This window comes from Podarcis filfolensis (assembly GCF_964270895.1).
Source record: "Podarcis filfolensis genome assembly, chromosome: 1".
NCBI classification, from domain to species: domain Eukaryota; kingdom Metazoa; phylum Chordata; class Lepidosauria; order Squamata; family Lacertidae; genus Podarcis; species Podarcis filfolensis.
In genome coordinates, this window is record NC_139604.1 from 23123299 (window position 1) to 23140381 (window position 17083).

The 17083-nt window shown below is 42.9% G+C and overlaps 1 protein-coding gene across 13 annotated transcripts in view; it reads left to right on the top strand.

Moving 5' to 3' along the window:
* Positions 1–17083, top strand: part of OSBPL6 (oxysterol binding protein like 6) — a 101185-nt gene that overhangs the window by 7089 nt on the left and 77013 nt on the right. The window contains exon 1 of one of the 13 annotated variants that reach the window (XM_083627910.1): positions 15898–15954. The exons of the other annotated variants lie outside the window; for them this stretch is intronic. The gene's annotated coding sequence lies outside the window, so the exon portion shown is untranslated. Of the gene's footprint in view, positions 1–15897; positions 15955–17083 lie in introns of those variants that run through there. 13 annotated transcript variants of the gene reach the window in all.

Sequence of the window (17083 nt, forward strand, 5' to 3'; positions counted from 1 at the left end):
TGAATAATAATTGAAATGTGTACAGTTAACAGCTCTTCTGTAAGGACAGAACATCTATTGTTGAGGGCAACATTCCATCAATGTGAGATGAAAGAACGAGTTTAGTGGAGAACCACCGCCCCCCGCCCACCTTGCTTACCATGGAGTTTTGTCTCTTTCACAGTCTCTTTGTTGGAGCACTCCTTATCTGTTGGCTACCAATTTTGTGAGGGCAATTAAACAATTTCAGTGCTATTCAGAATAGCACTGAGCCCAAGCAAGGTGAACGGTAACTGGCAACTAATATTACAGTGACTGAAATGACAGTATTACTTGTGCTTTGGCCTGAGTTTCATTAGTTTATGAATTCCTGGTCTTTTGTATTTGCCACCAGCATGTGGCACTGAAAGTATCCTACGGTTGTAGAACCAATTTCCTTCCATTTCACAACAACTTCTTCCTCTTCCTCTTCCTCTTCTTCTTCCAAAAACAAAAACAAAAAACAACCCTTTCTTCAATATTAAGTAATTATTACTTAATAGAACACTTCCAGCAATTAAGTTCGGCTGAGAATTACCATCTCTCAAGCTGGACAATAACTTTATTAGAGCCAACCACAAATGCCGTAAAATAGTGGCCAAACTTTTGAGCGTTCTCATCAGGTTGGATGTTAAGAGGGGGCTGGTGAGAGTAAAAATTGGGTTGCTGTTGAAGACAAAAAAAACCTGCATTTATTAATAGTTTTAATGTAGACTATACACAATTTTATTAGGCTTTACTAGGAGCAACCAAACTGGTGACCAACCAACTAGATGACCAAACTGCGGGCAGCAGTGGAAGAGAGGAATGCCTGGCATGCTCTGGTCCATGGGGTCAACGAAGAGTAGGACATGACTAAATGACTAAACAACAACAGGTTCAACACAGGTTTGAGGCTGGGTCTAGGATTTCCCAGGACACAGAATCAAGAAATGACTGATCTCCCAGTTGCCTGGATCTGCCTCCAGTTGTAAGCAAAGGGAAAATGTTCCTTGTAAGATAGAGGGTGAAGTAAATAATTGTGGCAAATTCTCTCCCCTCACTCCAACTTTGCTGAACATCCATTCCACTGAAGAGTTATGGAGAACTCGAAAGCTTTCTTACTCCGGCGACATTTTGTTTAGATCTAATAAAGGCATTAACTGACTCTGGAATTTGGAATTTTTTCATGTTGATGGCCTTTCAGCTGATTCCCTGGTGGCCCGCTGGAATGTGGAGTTAACCAGGGCTATTGACTGTTTGGCTCCGAAGCGCCCTCTCCGATTGCATGGAGCCCGGACAGCCCCGTGGTTTTCCACGGATCTGAGGGCAATGAAACAATCGTTGAGACGGCTAGAGCGCCGGTGGTGGATAACTCATTCCGAATCTGACCGGACACAGGTTAGAGCTCAACGTCGAGCCTACCAAGTGGCGATAGCGACGGCGAAGAAGAATTTCTTCACCGCCTCTATTGCATCTGCAGAAAACAGCAGCAGGAGACTTTTTCAGGTGGTTCACAATTTAGCGGAACCACCTGCAACATCGGGGCCCAGTACGGGCCACATGTTCTCCTGCAATGATTTTGCAAAGTTTTTTGCAGATAAAATCGCTCAGATTCGGGAAGAAGTAGACTCCACCGTGGGAGCAGGGCCGGGGCGGGAGAGTGCTAGAGTTCTGTCTAGTCAAGTTGAGTGGGATCAATTCCAATCTGTTACCTCCGAGGATGTGGACAGGCTGCTTGGACGAGTGAAACCAACCACCTGTCTCCTGGATCCTTGCCCATCCTGGCTTATAAAAGCTAGCCGGGAAGGACTGGGCGATGGGCTTCGTGGGGTGGTGAATGCTTCCCTCCGTGAGGGAGCCTTCCCAGACCCGCTGAAAGAGGCGGTTATTAAACCGCTTCTTAAAAAACCATCTTTAGATGCGGCCACGATGGCCAACTATCGCCCAGTCTCAAATCTTCCATTCTTGGGCAAGGTGATTGAGCGAGCAGTTGCCGAACAACTCCAGGCACGCCTGGAAGAAGCGGACCATTTGGATCCCTTCCAGTCGGGATTCAGGCCTCATCATGGGACTGAAACTGCCTTGGTTGCACTGGTTGATGATCTCCGGCGGGCTAGGGACAAAGGTGAGAGCTCTTTCCTAGTTCTGCTGGATCTCTCAGCGGCGTTTGATACCATCGACCATAACATCCTTCTGGACAGTCTTGAGGGGCTGGGAGCTGGGGGCACTGTCATACAGTGGTTCCGCTCCTTCCTCCTGGGCCGTGTTCAGAAAGTGGTGGGGGGGATGAGTGTTCAGACCCCTGGGCTCTCACTTGTGGGGTACCTCAGGATTCTGTCCTCTTCCCCATGCTTTTCGACATTTACATGCAGCCACTGGGTGTTCATCAGTATGCGGATGATACCCAGCTCTACCTCTCTTTTAAATCAGAACCAGTGAGGGCGGTGAAGGTCCTGTGTGAGTGTCTGGAGGCGGTTGGAGGATGGATGGCGGCTAACAGATTGAGGTTGAATCCTGACAAGACAGAAGTACTGTTTTTGGGGGACAGGAGGCAGGCAAGTGTGGAGGATTCCCTGGTCCTGAATGGGGTAACTGTGCCCCTGAAGGACCAGGTGCGCAGCCTGGGAGTCATTTTGGACTCACAGCTGTCCATGGAGGCACAGGTCAAATCTGTGTCCAGGGCAGCTGTTTAACAGCTCCATCTGGTACGTAGGCTGAGACCCTATCTGCCTGCGGACTGTCTCGCCAGAGTAGTGCATGCTCTGGTTATCTCCCGCTTGGACTACTGCAATGCACTCTACGTGGGGCTACCTTTGAAGGTGACTCGGAAACTACAACTAATCCAGAATGCGGCACCTAGACTGGTGACTGGGGGCGGCCGCCGAGACCATATAACACCGGTCTTGAAAGACCTACATTGGCTCCCAGTACGTTTCCGAGCACAATTCAAAGTGTTGGTGCTGACCTTTAAAGCCCTAAACAGCCTCGGTCCAGTATACCTGAAGGAGCGTCTCCACCCCCATCATTCTGCCCGGACACTGAGGTCCAGCGCCGAGGGCCTTCTGGCGGTTCCCTCATTGCGAGAAGCAAAGCTACAGGGAACCAGGCAGAGGGCCTTCTCGGTAGTGGCGCCCGCCCTGTGGAACGCCCTTCCAGCAGATGTCAAAGCGATAAACAACTACCTGACATTCAGAAGACATCTTAAGGCAGCCCTGTTCAGGGAAGTTTTTAACGTGTGATATTTTACTGTATTTTTGGTTTCTATGGAAGCCGCCCAGAGTGGCTGGGGAGGCCCAGCCAAATGGGCGGGGTATAAATAATAAATTATTATTATTATTATTATTATTATTATTATTATTATTATTATTATTTTAGAGGGTATTCCCCTTTGGCAGGCAGGAGTGGCTAACCCATGGGCTGTGTCTGCACTCCCAGAATGCCTCCCACAGACTCTCTAAATTTTGGCAGCTGTGGCAGAAGCTTTGCCGTTCCTTGCTTGAGCCTTTGCGTTTTGTGGGTGTGCTTGTCTCCCTTACGTGTCACTGAAAGCAGCAGCTCTTGCTTCTTTATTGAAAGCTGATGGCAGCTTCCTTGTTAAGAGCACTTCTGCAATGCCCCATGTGACACTTCCAGCCAGCGAGATATAACCTCTCACTATTGTTCTCCAGAGCAGTTGATCAGAAGAGATCATATCCCTTTGTTAGCTGAAGAGAGGTTGTGAGTGGCAATAAGAAAGGAAAGGAAATTTGTGCACCTTGGGCATAAATTTATGGATGGTCTGGCTGGGGCCAGACCAAAATATCCAGAGGGCATCAGGTTGAAGAAGGCTCTCATAGAGACAGGGCCAACACTCTAGGTGCTGCATGGGTATGGGAGTTTAAGCAATTTCTGGATAAAGTAGGTTCTTAGATGGGATTCCAAACAGTAGCAGTATTTACCTGACTCCCCAACAGTTGAGTTACTCACGCTAAGGGGAGGCAGTGGTGTGGTTAGCACAGTGCATGTTCACCAGTAGAGCCAATCAGGCACTCCTGCCAGTGCATTGCCCATCCCGCTTTCCTTTAATAAAATAGTGGCTAAATACAATCGTTGAAATTTCAGTGAAAAGGAAATGTATGATTCATTTTGAAATACTAGCTAGAAAGGTCATGGTTTTACCCATTCTTTTTTTTTTTTTTTTTACAATGGAATTCAGAAATAATTTTCCTCCAAGGCCTCCTATTTTTTCAGTATTACGTTTATATCTAACAGGTGACTGCTATTCAAGTGAAACGGTTATAAATGGCTTCATAATATGGTGCTTTTCTTTTTTCACCCATGCCTAAAGCAGATACTGGTGTTTGATTACTGACTCTGTCACACTCTCCCAGCTACAGATTAGGTAACAGATGGCTCAAAGTGAAGCCGTCATGTAGTTTCTCTCTAAAGATTTTGCTTGTCTAAAGTGGCATGTTTGTAAGTTAGATCTGTAGCAAAAAGTGAAGTGAATTACAACCGTGCTTCCAATTTTTGTCCTATCGGTCGCTAGTGGTAATGAACTAACATTTTATCATGGATATTTTTAGTTCTTTCTCGCATGCAATAAATTCCTGACAGGCGCTTGCTATGCAGATAATGCTGTCAGATAATGCCAGGAAATCCCCCAGGAAGCATTGTAACTTCAAATTAAATTGCAGAATAGTAGAAGGACTTGATAGCTTCAAAAGACAGATGACTTCTACCTCTGGGTAGATACAGTTATATAGTGACTGTCAGTTGCTCATTCCTGTTTGTGAGGCTAGTTCTGCTGTATTCTGTTTCCTAGTTGACAGTTTTGCGAATCTCAGTGGTAGCCTTCGTAATTGATGCATGCACAAATTTGCAACGTGTAACGCTGGCTTTTTCCAATTAATCAGAGCAGTCAGAAAACGAGACCCCCATTTCCCCTCCTGCATTCTGTTTTCTTTGCCCTATGATTGTGGCTCCCAGTGTTCCATTTCTCATTTCCTACAATATGATGACAATAAAGTGGAAACAATAATTCTCACTCTTATTTAGAAAAAAAAAGTCAAACCAATTTTGCAGCCGAAATAATGTGAATTAAAGTATACAAAATGGTCTTAATGCGCACCAATATTTTACCATAAAAGAACTGGGCTGAGTGTGGAATGAAACATTGGATAACTTTTTCTTTGGCGTACCAGAGGAAGCTTTCAGAGCAGGAGGAGTTGGCCAGGGAAGCCCCCTCTGCCCCCTAATTGTTTGGAAGAGTGGAGGCACCCCCCATTTTTTGGAGAGGGAGAATGGTGCCTACGAGAGGGCGCCCCTAACTCTGTAGCATATGTTCCTGAAACAATTCTTGTTCTTTGGCACATATTGACTCAAGTGTGGGATCTATACAATCTTAAGTTTGTTGTACATTTTGAATGGGACGTGGGTGGCGCTGTGGGTTAAACCACAGAGCCTAGGGCTTGCCGATCAGAAGGTTGGCGGTTCGAATCCCCATAACGGGGTGAGCTCCTGTTGCTTGGTCCCTGCTCCTGCCAACCTAGCAGTTTGAAAGCACATCAAAGTCCAAGTAGATAAATAGGTACCACTCCGGCGGGAAGGTAAACGGCGTTTCCGTGCGCTGCTCTGGTTCGCCAGAAGCGGCTTAGTCATGCTGGCCACATGACCCGGAAGCTGCATGCCGGCTCCCTCGGCCAATAAAGCAAGATGAGCGTCGCAACCCCAAAGTCGGCCACGACTGGACCTAATGGGCAGGGGTCCCTTTACCTTACATGCAGCTGCTGGGTGACCTTGGGCCAGTCACACTTCTTTGAAGTCTCTCAGCCCCACTCACCTCACAGAGTGTTTGTTGTGGGGGAGGAAGGGAAAGGAGAATGATAGCCGCTTTGAGACTCCTTAAAGTGAGTGAAAGGCGGGATATCAAATCCAAACTCCTCCTCTGCTTCTTCTTCTTCTTACTTTTTGAATAAAGAAGCCTTGAAAATAAGAAATTCCCAGAAGTAAAAACGTGAGTTATTTTTTTAAGTTGAAAATGAATAGAAAAGAGCTCACTCTATATGCTAGCTAGAACAACAAATCTACTTGAGAATAATATTTATAAAACTTAATTTTGTTAGTTAAAAAAACACACACAACAATATCTGGCAGACCAAAATTATAGGCCTTTCTGACAAAGGAAAGAACAGTGATCTGCAGTCATGAAAACTTTATTTCTTCTGCCATAAAGAGTAATATAGCACAGTACTATACAGTGTCTACTCTTGAGTAAGTCTAATTGTGCTAATAGGCCTTAGTCCCAGGGAAGTGGGTATAGGATTGCAGGCACAATCTAAATTACTTCTATCAAGATATCAGTTTCCTCAGTAATTGGTAGATTTCTGTAACCAGTGGTCCCTTATAAGCACATCTCATAAACAGGGACTAAATTCTGTGATAATTCGAGGAAGTGTGTGAAAAAAACGATGTTGCCATTGTAGCCATAGAGTATATTCAGGGGGGGAAACAGATTATTTTCCAGGTTAGTAACTCATTTGTAAGATATGATGAAATGTTCTCTCTTTATTGCACCCTTACAAAATGGGCTTTATTATTTCAGACCATTATGCCTGTGTTGTGAGAATTGGGATGTTCATTGCACTGTGAAATGGAAGAATATGACTGATCTTTCTCAACACATAAAGGTTGAAGGACAAAAGCATTTTCTTGAAATCCAACTATTTTTGAAAGCATCCTTCTGACCCTGAAAATAGAACAGTAGAATGATTGAATGCATCCTGAATTGAGCAGAGAATGATGTGCGGTAGTCATTACTAGGGTAGAACTGTCTTGCCAATACTGGCATATCAGGTGGTTGTTAACAGTTGGGCATGCTGGGAAGATATAATTGCTTGAGCATTCTGTTCGATAAGATACATTCCTCTTAGGCTGAAGTCCTATGCACACTTACTTGAGAATAAGCCTTATATTGACCTCAGTGGCACTTGCTTCTGAGTAAACCTGTGTAGGATTGCACTGTCAGGAAAGGGTTGGGACTGAATCTCTTGAAACCTTCTACAAGCTAGCTGCAACTTCAAATGCTAAAAAATAATTGCTTGCTCAGGACTGGCACACATCAGCCCCATATTTTGGAGATGTGGCCTTTTTGTATGTTTTCGTTGTGTTTTTTTGCTTTGCTGTGTTATTATGAATTTGTTACGGTGCTAGTGTTTTGCTATGTTATGAAATGGTTTTTGTAGCGTTTGTTTCAAATGCACCCTGCTACTTTGCTGTAAGCTGTTTTGAGCATGATTTTGCACGTGGAAAAGAGGCATACAAATAAAAATAAATGTATGGGGGGGGGCGGAAATGTATGATAGTAACATGTTAGGTAAAGGTAAAGGGACCCCTGACCATTAGGTCCAGTCGTGACTGACTCTGGGGTTGCGGCGCTCATCTCGCTTTATTGGCCGAGGGAGCCGGCGTACAGCTTCCGGGTCATGTGGCCAGCATGACTAAGCCGCTTCTGGCGAACCAGAGCAGCACACGGAAACGCCATTTACCTTCCCGCCGGAGCGGTACCTGTTTATCTACTTGCACTTTGACGTGCTTTCAAACTGCTAGGTTGGCAGGAGCAGGGACCGAGCAACGGGAGCTCACCCTGTCGCGGGGATTCGAACTGCAAGCCTTCTGATCAGCAAGTCCTAGGCTCTGTGGTTTAACTCACAGTGCCACCTGCGTCCAGTAACATGTTATAACAGTTAATAATCAGATAAACTTAAGCGAGGATTTCTGTGTCGTGCTTGTCTCATCGTTCCGTCCACTGACTTGCCAGACGAAATGTTCCCCTGCTGCGTAAGCAAAAGTCCTTGTGCAGACTTTTCACTAATGAGACTCCTTGTTTTCTTCTTGCTGTTCCCAAGATGCGAGGCATTGAAATTAAGTAAGGTTTAGTAAGAGCAGAGGAGGAATTCAAGTTCCCCAAGGTTAGGTCTACCATCCTTTGCAAAATATGAATAGCAGCTCTCCTTCTTCTGCAAGTGGTTGTACACACTCTGGCTCAACACATAGATTTTGTACTTTCCCCCTCTTGCAGTACTCTAGCGTGAGGTACCAAAAAACAATTTCCTGTGAGTGGAATATACTTTCCATGTGCTGAATGTTGCCTTCTGCCTTCATCATAGAATGCTTGAGACTTCGCACTGGAAATGAGTAGAACCATACTGTGCCGCGTGGCCTACCTGTGCTCTGGTAGCTGAGGTGCATTCCCAGCTATAGGTCTTGCTGGAGTTCCTTTCAAGGTTGACGACAAAATTATTACCTAGCTTGGCATTGCCTTGTAAAATGCACCACTTCTCCAGCCGCACTATGGATGCAACTGCCACCACAGAGGGGTCTGAAAGGAGGTGGAGAAAAGGATTGTGACCAGCCAGTTCCCACAATGGCTCCTTCCTTCACCAGATGTTGCCCCGTGGGCTTCCGCAGAACCATCTTGCCCTGAGCAATGGGGAGGAGAAGCAGTAGCAGATTTTGTACGAACAAGTTGCCTTGTTGTAATAATCCTATGTACCGTATTTTTCCGTGTATAAGACTATATTTCTCCCCTATTTTTTTAAGTTTAACATTGGGGGTCGTCTTATACATGGATAGTGCATATGGGGGATTTCTTTATTTGGAGTTCCCAAAAATTGGGTGCGTGTTATACACGGGGGCATGTTATACATGGAAAAATACGGTAAAACACTTTTTGAAGATCACCTGTAAAGCAGTGTATAAATTACACTTAAGCAAGCAAACAAAATAAAACAAAATGCCTTTCCTTAATGCAACTCTTTGCCACTGCATCATATTCATGGCATATGATCACCTCCTGTTCAATCAATAGCCTAGGTTTCCCTTCCTTTATTTCCTCTAGCTGTTGATTACTCAGCTTATATTAAAAATATTTTCTCTTTCTCCAACCAAGCACGATTTGTGAAATCCTCTTTACTGCAGACTGAAGCAAAATAACCTCTTTGTACGTGTGCATTAAAAATACTTAATTGGGGTGTCCTTTAAATTATTATTCGATTTAATTAATCAAGGCATTGTGCATAATTTCCCCTTCCCTCGGTTTTATTCTCAAAGCAAACCTGTGAGGAAGGCTGGGGTTAAGAGAATGTCATCATCCTACAGTCACGCTGTGAACTTCATGATATATGGAGGTTTGAACCAGATCTTTCTCAGTCAGTTCAGCACTATCCATTATGACACATTGCCTCTTAGAAATTTCCTTGAAATTAAGAGTCTGATATCTCACTAACATAAGAAAATCTACTCTTTGAGGGATAGCAGGTTAGGACACAGGGCCTGCAGACCAAGAAGTCTTCATCCAACCCTGGGTTCACATTCATCATCTCACAACCACCACACTTGACTGTTGTGCAGATAAAAGAGGATCAACCTTATGTACCTGATTTCTTTGGAAGAAGAGTAAGATGAAATGATGGTGGATTCTTCTCCAGAAAAACATTTGCTGCGATAAAATTCATTAGTCTTTAAAGACTCTTCATTGTTTAAAATTACTAGAGGGACTCTTCACCTTGGGAAATAACTTGGTTTTGCTTTCCACACTTTTTGAGTTCTGTTTGTTCGGAAAGGACTCTGACCTGAATATAAAGCCCTGGTCTGAAGAAAAGGCATCTGTTCAATAATCTTGACGTTTCCCCAGTGTTGTTACGCGATTCAGTGTCCAATTGGCACGTCTGCTGAACTGATGGTGCCTGATAAATATGTTCATGAGCATAAATTCCATGCCCTTTGTATTCTCTTTTCCTTTACTTGTTTGAAAATAATCACAGGAGCTCAGTTGGTAGAGCATGAGACTATTAATCATATCATTGTGAGTTCGAGCCCCACATTGGGCCAAAGATTATTGCATTTCACAGGGGGCTGCACTACTACATGACCCTCGTGGTCCTTCCCAATGCTACATTCTATGACTCTAGGAGTACAAAATGGGAAAAGCCTTTCTTCCCCCTTCATGGCTCATTCTAAGAGTTCCTAAGGTAAAGGTAAAGGGACCCCTGACCATTAGGTCCAGTTGTGGCCGACTCTGGGGTTGCGGCGCTCATCTCACTTTATTGGCCAAGGGAGCTGGCATACAGCTTCCGGGTCATGTGGCCAGCATGACTAAGCCGCTTCTGGCGAACCAGAGCAGCGCACGGAAACGCCGTTTATCTTCCCGCCGGAGCAGTACCTATTTATCTACTTGTACTTTGATGTGCTTTCAAACTGCTATGTTGGCAGGACCAGGGACCGAGCAACGGGAGCTCACCCTGTCACGGGGATTCGAACCGCCGACCTTCTGATCGACAAGTCCTAGGCTCTGTGGTTTAACCCACAGCGCCACCCCCGTCCCTAAGAGTTCCTAAAGTAGGAGGCAAAATACTTGTTGACTGTGCGTAATAGAACAATGGTAATATCGCCAACTCCTGTAAATCCTCTGGAGGTAAATTTACCAACTGAACCTGTTAGGAGTGCAGCATTTCAGATGGTTTAGTAAAAAAGCTGCTTGTATCAATGTGGGTTAGAATAGTCGCTTCCTATTCAAAACTTTGGTCGAGTGGCAGGATTTAAGTTAAATAAGCAAAAAACTAAAGTTTTGGGGAAAAACGTGACAGATATTGAGTTGGAACAGCTTCAGAAAGAGACAGAACTAAATGTGGTTAAAAAAGTTAAATACCTAGGGGTAAATATAACAGCAAAAAATCTGAGTTTATTTAAAGATAATTATGAAAAATGTTGGTCAGAGATTAAGAGAGACTTGGATAGTTGGTCAAGACTAAAACTTTCTTTGTTAGGCCGAATAGCTGCCATCAAGATGAATGTATTGCCAAAAATGTTATTTTTGTTTCAGACACTGCAGATTCTAGACAAGACAGAGTGCTTCCGGAAGTGGCAGAAAGATATTTCTAAATTTGTCTGGCAGGGCAAAAAGCCCAGAATCAAATTTAAAATATTAACAGATGCGAAAGAAAGAGGGGGCTTTGCCCTGCCAGATTTAAAGTTGTATTATGAAGCTGCAGCTTTCTGCTGGTTAAAAGATTGGTTACTTCTTGAAGATACGGATGTTTTGGATTTGGAAGGTTTTAATAATGCGTTTGGATGGCATGCATATTTATGGTATGATAAAGCTAAGATAAATAAGGCCTTCAAGAACCATATTGTCAGAAAATCAGTCTTTAATGTCTGGACAAAATATAAAGACTTACTGGAGAATAAAACTCCGAGGTGGCTGTCACCCCTGGAGGCTAAGGCTCGGAAAAGAGCCAATATGGAGGCCAACTGGCCAAAATATTGGGAGATAATAGAAAAGGATGGTGACAACTGGAAATTGCAGAGTTTAGAAAAGATGAGAGACAAAGTGCGAGACTGGTTACACTATGCTCAGATTAAAGAAGTGTTTAAAAATGACAAAAAGCTAGGATTCCAAGTGGAAAAGTCAAAGTTAGAAACTGAACTGTTAGAACCTAAGACTAAGGTACTTTCAAGAATGTATAACTTGCTGCTGAAATGGAACACACATGACGAAATGGTAAAATCAACAATGATAAAATGGGCGCAGGATATTGGGTATAATATTATGTTTGAAGATTGGGAAAGGTTGTGGACCTCTGGGCTGAACTTCACTGCATGTAATGCGTTGAAGGAAAATGTGATGAAAATGATGTATAGATGGTACATGACCCCTGTTAAACTGGCTAAAATATACCATTCGTCTGATAGCAAATGTTGGAAATGTAAGGAAAATGAAGGAACATTTTTTCACCTCTGGTGGACCTGCCCTAGAGTGAAGGCCTTTTGGGAGAAGATATATAATGAATTAAAAAAGGTGTTTAAATACACCTTCACTAAGAAATCAGAGGCCTTTCTCCTGGGTATTGTCGGCCAGAGTGTGTTAAAAGAGGACAGAACATTCTTTTTGTACGCAACAACAGCAGCAAGAATATTAATTGCCAAGAATTGGAAAACTCAGGAGCTACCCACTGTGGAAGAATGGCAGATGCAACTGATGGACTATATGCAATTAGCCGAGATGACCGGCAGAATTCGAGACCAGGGAGAAGAAAGGATGGAAGAAGACTGGAGGAAATTTAAGATTTATTTACAAAAATATTGTAATTTGGCTGAGTGCTGAATTGGATGCCAGTGCAGACAATTGTCTACCATTAAATTAGATTTAAGGTTGAATTATATGTCAAACCAAATTAAGATTACTAATTAAGATGAATTAAATGATAATTTGTTTGAAACTAATTTAATAATGATGTAAGTGTATGCGGGAGGTGTGGGGGAGTCCCATGTAACAATTGAGAGATGTTAAATGGACAATGATAAGTGCTTATCTAATATATGCTCTATTTGAAAACTTTAATAAATATATTATAAAAAAAAAAAAATAGAATAGTCGCTTCCTATTTGGCCGTGTCGCAGCTGTTAGTGGTGAGGCAGAATGGAGAAAACCCCTTATCCAGTATCCTAAGAGCAATGCCAGAGCCTGTTTAGTCCCGCTCTACTGCACTTCGATATCCTCTGAGGGGAATTTAAAAGTTGCCAGTAGTAAGTGGATCAGAGCTGAAGGGCTCTGTCTCGTTTGCCAAGTGTAGCAACACCATGCTCTTGTTTGCTAAATCTTGATGTTCGCCATTGTAAATCACCCCTGTTTTGTATCACTGCAGCAAAGATGCGTTGTTGAGATCAGCATGCATCTGTATGTTACTTTGGGGCTCTATTTCAAATGATAAAATCAGCTGCAAGAAAATCTGCACTCTGCTTATTTGAAGATTTTGTCCAACTCAAAAGCCTAATAAGGTCTCTTACTAATTAAAACAAAAACCACAATCACAGCAGAAAGATTGTAGAACCGATTGTAGGAACAGAATTATGCTGGACCATCACAGTTTTAGAAAATCTTACTGGACTTTTTTGGCTACAAAATTCTTCCTTCCGCCTATTGTCGGCCTCATCGGTTTTTGAAGTCTCATCCGTCTCCTCAGATAGTTAATTGTACTTGCCAGAAAACTAGCATTGCCAGTGAGTGATTGAGAATAGATTGTTAATGGAGATATCTGTCTGCACTCTACCTAAAAGATGAGGGATTTGGCAAGATCTGAAACTGCAGTTTCAGTGATCAGCTTAGGCAGTAACAACTGCATTGTAAGCAGTTTTCCCAATATTGTCCTAATTGTAGCGCATAAGGATTTCTGGACAATGAGAGAAATGTTAGCGGAACTCTGTGCTCTTGATCACTTGGCTTGCTGCAGCGATAACCTGTGCTCAAGCGTCACCATTCAGGGGTGACCTTCACAGAGCCTGGGAAGGAAATCTTGTTTGCCCAGTGTCCCAGGATAATTAGGAATGGTTGCTGGAGCAACATAGCATCCTCAGAAAATACCAAAGGGGCAACCAAGATGCCAGTTGGAGGATTGCAGCTAAATTGGCAAACAGCTTCAGGAATCAAATACTTTTTACCAGTTACAGTCACTTCCTCCTGGCTGCTGAATGGCTGTTGAATTAAGGAACAGAAACAGCAAACAAAGGGGAGGAGGGAGTACAAGTAAATCTTAATAATTTCACCGTAGCGTAAGTGTGCATAGGGGTCCAAGTAAAAACCTGAAGCATGTTTAATAACAAATCACGTGGGAGAGACACAGGCTAGGAAGTAGTTTGCAACTCTGATAGTTGCTTCAGACAGTTATCAAATATAATTTGATATATTTTTGGGCTTGGATCCAAAATGGGGCTTGCTGATCCAGTTATCAGCAGCTGATTTTGTTGCTTGATGACTGTGGTGTGCAAAACAAGGTCCATGCCTTATTACAAACACAAATCATAATCATAATTATTATTAAGACAAATTCAGTTGTACTCGGTTGTTGATAAATTTATGAAGTTTGGTGCGGGAAGAAGACGAAGAAGAAGAGGAGTTCGGATTTGGTATCCCGCTTTATCACTACCCTAAGGAGTCTCAAAGTGGCTAACAATCTTCTTTTCTCTTTCTCTCCCACAACAAATACTCTGTGAGGTGAGTGGGGCTGAGAGACTTCAGAGAAGTGTGACTGGCCCAAGGTCACCCAGCAGCTGCATGTGGAGGAGCGGGGATGCGAACCCGGTTTCCCAGATTACGAGTCCACCGCTCTTAACCACTACACCACACTGGCTCTCTCCAGAAAATGGTGTGAGGATTTGTAATGTCTTTCTTTTTGCAAGACATGTGAGTCCCAGGAGAATATTGCTTCCCATGATACAATCCAGCCATCAGCACTTACTCTTCTTCTTCACTTCTTCAGGTGTGACTGCAGTCAAAGGAGATAAGAGAAGAAGAGCCACTGTAGTGTTGCAAGGGTGATTTATGATGAATCAGTTGATGAGATGGTTCTTACCTCCCAGTGTATATAAAACAAGCTCCTGTTTTAGGACTTCTCCACACTGGAGAGATTACAGTGTGTTTGCAGCTGTTTGCATTCCCATTTCATTTGTATCATCCACATGACGTTACCCTCAAACAAGGCCAGTTTTAATGCTCTCGTCTTGTACATTCAGATATGGAGATAATCCAAACTGTTCCACTCAGCATCAAAGATAATTTATTTCAGTGTTTTTGGGTGGGTGGATCAATTGTCACTTTTTTGCTACTCCCCTTTCCATGTCCACTACTTCCTCAATGCTTTCCTTTGTTTCCTTTATTTACTGCTTTGCTTGCAACAATTTTTTGATATGCTCCTGAGCAGAAGAGAGAGAGAATTGTTTCCATCCCTCATATTTGTACAAAAACCAAAAAATGGCAAAAGCGTGTGCTGAGAATTTACAGTGGCCTGATGGTGTGCTTTTGTGTACTCCCTGGGTGGGGGGGGGGTGGTTACAAAAAAACAAAGTGTCCATGTTGCTTAATTGGCATAATCAAATCAACACATTAGACGGTGAAGAGGGGGAAAAAAGGGAACATTTACTAGTATGAATAGGGATGTGGGTGGCACTGTGGTCTAAAGCACTGAGCCTCTTGGACTTGCCAATCAGAAGGTTGGCAGTTCGAATCTGCACGACGGGGTGAGCTCCCATTGCTCTGTCCCAGCTTCTGCAAACCTTGCAGTTCGAAAAGCATACTAGCGCAAGTGGAGAAATAGGAAGGTAAATGCGGCGGGAAGGTAAATGGCATTTCCGTGTGCTCTGAGACCCGTCACGGTGTCTTGTTGTGTCAGAAGCAGTTTAGTCATGACCCAGAAAGCTGTCTGTGGACAAATGGCGGCTCCCTCAGCCTGAAAAGGGAGATGAGCACTGCACCCCGTAGTTGAATTCAACTGGACTTAGCCGTCCAGGGGTCCTTCACCTTTTTACCTTAGTAGTATTAATGGAAAAGACTGAAGTTGCTTCTTATGTACAAATTCAAATACATGCAAGTGTGGACTAATTTGGTCTAATTCAAAAGAGGGGAAACTGGATTAACAACTAAATAATGCTCGGATTTGAACAAGCCCTTCCAATTTCCCTCCCTTGCTGCCTTTATTTGAGTCAGGACTTGGCTCTGTAATTTATAGTGTCTATTATACTGACAGGAGTCTTTCCTGGTAATCTTTAATGACAAGTTCACAGACACTATGGTTAAATTATACAGTACACATGTGTACTGTAAATAACAACTGATTCTCATTCATTCTGTCAAAGCAACAAATGATGGCATCTCTGAAACCTTAAGCATCTTTGCATTTAGTATATTTAGGCATGTTGTATGGTAAATAGAGAACAAATACTCTTTTTCATAGGCTCATAATAATTATATTTCCTCATGCTGTTGTCCCTTTACTGTGGTGCCAGTCACGTTGCCAGATGATTTCCCAAGATAAGTCGTTGATTCTCTATGATCTATAAAACTGCACTCATCTTTTTTTATACGCGGCACCAATTCTCACTGGGTTAAGAAGATCAGCCCTCCCTGAAGCTATTTTTCCTGAGGTAAAAAGTTTTCTGTTTGCCTTGAATGCTGAGCAGATGCTGCTGCAGGCTTTTGAAAAACACGAGTTCTTACTTTATATTCATTTTTCCTTACAAGATCCAGTGGCAAAAAAATAAGTAAAAATATTTGTGTATATAATATAGCAAATCAGAATGGTGGACAATGATCTGTATAGCCAGAAAGTCTGAAATAGGGCCGTGCTTTTGCAAAGAAAGAGGTTGAAATTCTGTGCACATTTAATTGTGGGGCTTATGACTAAAGCTCATACCCAGTCAATTAGCTTCTTCAGTCCCTGTTAATTTGTGTTCAGCCTTTACCAATTATTTTGGAAATTAATGGAGGATCCTACAGAGATCTCTAAAGTTGACTTATTAAACACAATTGTCTAGCAGTTTGTAGGGATCTTTTGGGCTTGAACCCCTGAGATTAAGAGTCTCATGCTCTGCCACCAGGTTTTTTTAAAATAAATAAATAAAAATAAATAGAAATCATGAGGAGAAGATAGGAAGAAGTCCTCTTTAATTTTACAAAAGTTGCAACTTTTGCCTAGAACTTGCACATGCTCAACCCAACATGGTGAGGTTGAGGCAGTTATTATACCCCATGGTGGAGAATTTTTTGTCCCTATGTGGGGTAGAGTCATAGCCCCATGGTAGAGCACACACCTTGTAAGCAGAAGATGAGATGAGAAAGATGAGAAGATGAGAAAGTGTTCTCTGGCAGAGAGCCTGGTTGGAAAGCCAGTCAGAGCTGATAATAAGAGGCTAGATGGATCTGACTTGGTTTAAGACATTTTCCTGCGGTTTGTTCTAGCGCCTCACCTAGCTGTGTTTGCAGAGTGCGCGGTTTGTTCGAGCTCCGAACAAAGCATGCAAAACTCCTGTTAAGTGTGTTTACCATTGCATCCCTATGGGGGACCTGGATGTTTCGTATTGGTATATTACAAACTAAAATGTAAAACAGTGCTCGCATTTCAAGAGCTGTTCCTTTTGCCTGTCTTTCTTTCCTTTGGATCTCATTCATGAAACTTTAAAAGTCTACAGGGACTCCTGAGATTGTAAATAGCAGTGAAGGTAGCAACAACACAGAGTTAGTGTCTACTTGTAATGATTTTTGATGCGTCATATT